Here is a 6622-nt window from a genome sequence, read left to right on the forward strand (position 1 = left end):
ATGGAAATATTCAGACGTCCCTCAGAAACCAGCCACCACCCCTCCGCCATTCAACTGCCATTTTTAGGTGTAGAAATGTAAGGTTGTTTCTGCTTCTGACGTTTGTATCAAGAATGGTAGTTCAGGCCGGGCGCGGTGGCTCGAGCCTGTAATCCCAGCACGTTGGGAGGCCAAGGAGGGCGGATCACGAGGTCAGGAGATCGAGACCATTCTGGCTAACACAGTGAAACCCTGTCTGTACTAAAAATACAAAAAAAAATTAGCTGGGTGTAGTGGCAGGTGCCTGTAGTCCCAGCTACTCAAGAGGCTGAGGCAGGAGAATGGTGTGAACCTGGGAGGTGGAGTTTGCAGTGAGTGGAGATCACGCTACTGCACTCCAGCCTGGGCGACAGAGTAAGACTCAAAAAAACTACCACATGTGGTAAGGATATTGTTTGGTGAAACTTTTGTTTTAGGCTTACATACACATGAATGTGTATACTGCATTTGATATAAAAATTATTCCTTACTGTGGGTTGTGGTAAAAAAAAACAAAAAATCGAGATACAAGAGGATACCTGAACCAAGAGAGCAATGGGTCATCTTTGTATTCCCCTTCCCTTTTTTTCTCCCCCGCTCTTTGAGTCAGGGTCTTGCTCTATCACCCAGGCTGGAGTGCAAGTGGTACAGTCACAGCTCACTGCAGCCTTGAACTCCTGGGCTCAAGCGATCCTCTTACCTCAGCCTCCCAAGTAACTAGGACTACAGATGTGTATCACCACACCCAGCTAATTTTTTAAAATATTTTTGTAAAGATGGGTACTCGCCACATTGCCTAGGCTGGTCTTAAACTCCTGGCCTCCCAAATGCTAGGATTACAGGCATAAGCCACCATACCTGGCCTTTTATTCACATTTTAGAAAGAAAAAGATTTATCTTCTACCTCTAAGAAATACCAGGGTAAGGGGTCTAGAAGCCATTGTGTCCATAATTGGAATAACGTTGAATGCTAAGGGTCTTATAAATATAGTCAAAGAAAAGTAGGAACACATCATCTCTGCTTACCTGCCCAGAATTCCTTCATGCTGATGTGGTCCATCCCCAGTTTCTCAGAGGTACAGAGATATTTTTGAAGCCTTACATCTAAAACCAATAATGACAACACTGACTTTGGAAGTCAAGCTGCCTGGGTTTGACACTGAGATCCACTACTTGGTGATTGTGTGGGCAAGTGTTAATCTCCCTAAGTCAATGATTTTTTTTTTTTTTTTTTTTTTGAGACAGAGTCTTGCTCTGTCACCCAGGCTAGAGTGCAGTGGCGCTATCTCGGCTCTGCCTCCTGCGTTCAAGCGATTCTCCTGCCTCAGCCTCGTGAGCAGCTGGGATTACAGGCGCCTGCCACCACGCCTGATTAATTTTTGTATTTTTAATAGAGCTAGGGTTTCACTATGTTGGTCAGACTGGTCTCGAACTCCTGACCTCAAGTGATGCGCCCACCTCAACCTCCCAAAGTGCTGGGATTACAGGCATGAGCCACTGTGCCTGGCCCCCAAGTCAATAATTCTTAAGTTTTTTGGTCTCAGGGTTTTTTTATTAAAGGCTTGTTGTATATATCATATTTGCTTTATTAGAAATTAAAAGTAAGGCCGGGCGCGGTGGCTCAAGCCTGTAATCCCAGCACTTTGGGAGGCCGAGACGGGCGGATCACGAGGTCAGGAGATCGAGACCATCCTGGCTAACACGGTGAAACCCTGTCTCTACTAAAAAAATACAAAAAACTAGCCGGGCGAGGTGGCGGGCGCCTGTAGTCTCAGCTACTCGGAGGCTGAGGCAGGAGAATGTCATAAACCCGGGAGGCGGAGCTTGCAGTGAGCTGAGAACCGGCCACTGCACTCCAGCCCGGGCGACGGAGCGAGACTCTGTCTCAAAAAAAAAAAAGAAATTAAAAGTTTAAAAAATATTTACTAATTCATTAAAAGTGATAACCCTTATAGGATAACATAATAACATTTTTGTGAAAAAAAATTCAAAAATAATCATTTAGTGAGAAGAGTGGCATTGTTTCACATTTTTGCAAATCTCTTTAATATCCAGCATAATGGAAAAAAGCTGAATTCTCATATCTGCTTTTGTATACTGGATTCTCATCTTGTTTTGGTTGAAATATATGAAGAAAATGCGGCCTCACATTGATATGTAGTTAGAAAAGGGAAGGGTATTTTAATAGCCTTTTATGATCATTGTAGATAAGCTTTACTACTATACCAAAACTCAGCGAGTGGTGGTTTCTTAAAGGTTAGTTGCAGTATAAAATCTGATAGCATGTTAGTGATCTTTTTGTACTCTGTTACATTAAAATCCTTTGGTCTTTGAATCTTTCCCTATGAACAGATCTTTCACCCATGCATGATTTTGTAACATCATGCACTGATCATTTAGAAAATATTGGTTCGCTGAGTTATGCGAATTTTCTAAATGTTACCACGTTGCATTACACAACGTCAGAAATATTTATTCATTAATATCCACACTGATCTCACCAGAAAAGTCTGAGTATTGGAAAATGTCAAATGCCCAGTGACAGAGTTTGGATACAAGTTTTCTAAAATTCTGCTTTTCACTTGGAAGCTCAAATTTTATCCTTGGCAACAAAATCCATTTCTTGAAGCAACAGGCTGTCTCCCTTTATATTTTCAGAAAGACAAGTCTGAGCAACCCTAGTTTGTCAATCATCTTTTGGTGTTTCATAAGAAAAGAAGTGAGTTCAGCTCAAACTCAAACCAGTGCTTTTCCTCCAGAAAAACATCATCACTGCAGTATGCAGCAGGAATGTTCTACGTGTGCTTTCCATTTAATTCCACAGAATATTAAAAAGATGCGTACTCGGCCAGGCACGGTGGCTCACACCTGTAATCCCGGCACTTTGGGAGGCCAAGGCAGGTGGATCACCCGAGGTCAGGAGTTCAAGACCAGCCTGACCAACATGGTAAAACCCCGTCTCTACTAAAAATACAAAAAATTAGCAGGCTGTGGTGGCAGGTGCCTGTAATCCCCACTACTTGGGAGGCTGAGGCAGGAGAATCACTTGAACCCAGGAGGCAGAGGTTGCAGTGAGCCAAGATCACACCATTGCACTCCAGCCCGCGTGACAAGAGCAAACTCCACCTCAAAAAAAAAAAAAAAAAAAAATTTACTCAAGGGTAAAGGTTTAATAAAATTAATACTTTTTACTAGTTCATCATGACATTCTTGAGTTTTTTGTTTTTTACTGTGAGCCTGCAGCAGTGAAAAGCACAGTAACTAGCAGTACCGTTTAGGACCACTGCCTTGATCCAAACCAGAATGCCAGGCATGTTGCCCACCATTGCTTTGCTCCATTGGCAAAAATGTCAACAGAGTGACATTTCAGTCCCAGTTTTAGGATTAAGAAAACACGGTGGCTCACGCCTGTAATCCCAGTACTTTGGGAGCCCGGGTGGATCACAAGGTCAGGAGATTGAGACCATCTTGGCTAATACGGTGAAACCACATCTCTACTAAAAATACAAAAAAAAAAAAAAAAATTCCAGGCATGGTGGCGGGCACCTGTAGTCCCAGCTACCTGGGAGGCTGAGGCAGGAGAATGGCGTGAACCCAGGAGGCAGAGCTTGCAGTGAACTGAGATCATGCCACTGCACTCCAGCCTGGGCAACAGAGTGAAACTCCATCTCAAAAAAAAAAAAAATTTTTTTTGACTCTGAAAGGGTCTCAGGAACCCTAGGGGTCCACAGACCACACTTTGAGAACTGCTGACCTAAAACCTGTGATCAGCACCGGGCGCGGTGGCTCAAGCCTGTAATCCCAGCACTTTGGGAGGCTGAGACGGGTGGATCACAAGGTCAGGAGATCGAGTCCATCCTGGCTAACATGGTGAAACCCCGTCTCTACTAAAAAGTACAAAAAACTAGCCGGGCGAGGTGGCAGGCACCTGTAGTCCCAGCTACTCGGGAGGCTGAGGCAGGAGAATGGCGTAAACCCGGGAGGTGGAGCTTGGAGTGAGCTGAGATCTGGCCACTGCACTCCAGCCTGGGTAACAGAGTGAGACTCTGTCAAAAAAAAAAAAAAAAAAACCTGTGATCACCTACCTCATTGGATTGTTTAGGGGATTATGTAAAATAGTAAAATTCAAGGAATGGTTCCTGACACATAGTAAGTTATATGGTATAATACAGTAAACGTTATACATTTACTGTACATAGTAAATGTTAACTATTACTACTATTATAAATTGAATATGTATATATGGGAAGAGAAGAAGGCTAGAGGGGACAGAAAACCATCTAACATTTATTTAACATATTTATATGCCATTCATTATTCTAGGTGTTTTACGTTCATCCACATAAAACATCATGTTGTTCAATCCACAAAAGAACCCTGAAAAGAAGTAAATCCTCCATTTTACAGATAAGAAAATAGGCTTAGAGAGATTAAACGTTTTATTCAAGGTCACAGGGCTAAAAGAGTAGCAGATTCTCAGTCACTTGATTCTGCTTATCAGACACAGGAGTAGGACTTCAGGTTAGGAAGAAGGGACTAGAAGTTGACCAGGAGGGAGATCTATACTCTCTCTCAAGTTTAGGACAAAGAGAACTGCCTAAACCCCGCTGGCTTCATGTATTCATTTGAGAAGTGCAGATTTTAAAGTCTCGGCCTCCTCCCTTGTTCCTAAGAGGAAGCCCAAGAAGAGACATTCTGTTTTAGAAAACCACTGTCTGAGGAAGTGAAGGCACTGAATGAGTAGCCTTAGTATCTGACACCCTGAAGCCCATATGGAAGTATAACCGTACTCTCAGAGAGGTGCAAGGAAACATAGATCCCTCTGTTAACCAGCTGTCAGCTGACCTATAACTATCCTAGTGTCATTAACCTACACAAAAACTGGAGGCAATTAAGTATGAATCATTGCTGTTACAATCAAGCCATAATTTACACATCCAAATGGGTATTTTACTTTTCAAAGCTGTCCTCCTGGGGGTCTGTATATTTAACTCTGCTGCTTCACTTAAAATGGACATGGAAATTCTCTTTTTTTTTTTTTTTTATTAGAGACGGGGTTTCACCGTGTTAGCCAGGATGGTCTAGATCTCCCTGACCTCGTGATCCGCCCCTCTCGGCCTCCCAAAGTGCTGGGATTACAGGCTTGAGCCACCGCGCCCGGCCTGGAAATTCTCTTTCAGAATTGCATCTTCTTCCTTTCAACATAGTTTCAAATTTTAGAAGCAGCCACAAGTCGTTTGAGTTCAAATATGATACCTAATTTGATTTAAGAATAGAACATAATTGGCTAATCTCAAATATTAGGTTTTTGGAAAGAATTTAGTCAGTTCAGAATAAAACATGTTTTTCGCTTTTTGGCGTTGTTGAGCGCCTATTTAGTCAGGCATTGTTACAGCTGCTTGGTCCTTAAGAATTTATGTGAGGCCGGGCGCGGTGGCTCAAGCCTGTAATCCCAGCACTTTGGGAGGCCGAGACGGGCGGATCACGAGGTCAGGAGATCGAGACCATCCTGGCTAATACGGTGAAACCCTGTCTCTACTTAAAAATACAAAAAACTAGCCGGGCGACGAGGCGGGCGCCTGTAGTCCCAGCTACTCAGGAGGCTGAGGCAGGAGAATGGCGTAAACCCGGGAGGCGGAGCTTGCAGTGAGCCGAGATCCGGCCACTGCACTCCAGCCTGGGTGGCAGAGCAAGACTCCGTCTCAAAAAAAAAAAAAAAAAAAAAAAAAAGAATTTATGTGAAGACCATTTTCAAACTGGAGTTCCTAAAATGCTTTGATTAAGGGGAGCATCACATTGAAATGAATGTACAGCATTGAAGGACATCGTATTGAAATGTCTAAGCCCGTGTATATTTGTAAAATTCTTACCACATTATAGTAACCTTGTATGTAACTTACTAGAATCCACAACTAAATCAATTCATATACAAAGTGAACATTTCTGAGTGTCAGGCACTATGGCAGATAGCAAAAATACAAAACCTAAACTGAAGGAGATAAAAAGTCATGGAACACAGGCAAATCCATCTAACTAGGAACATATGAATGATTTAACAGGAAGGCACTATCTATTCTGTTACAGCCAAATCTTACTTTGGGTTTTTATTTTTTTTTTTTTTTAATTTTTATTTTATTTTATTTTTTGAAACGGAGTCTCGCTCTGTTGCCCAGGCTGGAGTGCAGTGGCCGGATCTCAGCTCACTGCAAGCTCCGCCTCCCGGGTTTACGCCATTCTCTCGCCTCAGCCTCCCCGAGTAGCTGGGACTACAGGCGCCCGCCACCACGCCCGGCTAGTTTTTTGTATTTTTTAGTAGAGACGGGGTTTCACTGTGTTAGCCAGGATGGTCTCGATCTCCTGACCTCGTGATCCGCCCGTCTCGGCCTCCCAAAGTGCTGGGATTACAGGCTTGAGCCACCGCGCCTGGCCTGGGTTTTTATTTTTAAACATCGAATTTAAGACTAGATGTATATTTACCACATGCATTGTTCTGGAAACTTAAAAAAGTTATATCCAGGGTAGAAGGTGTTCTGGCACAGTCTCTGAGGGTGGAGCAGAACCAGCCATCAATCCTTTATTCCACCATCTGGGAGGTGGAATGTCT

This window comes from Trachypithecus francoisi, unplaced genomic scaffold, assembly GCF_009764315.1.
Source record: "Trachypithecus francoisi isolate TF-2019V2 unplaced genomic scaffold, Tfra_2.0 Lachesis_group12, whole genome shotgun sequence".
In the NCBI taxonomy this organism is placed as follows: Eukaryota; Metazoa; Chordata; class Mammalia; order Primates; family Cercopithecidae; genus Trachypithecus; species Trachypithecus francoisi.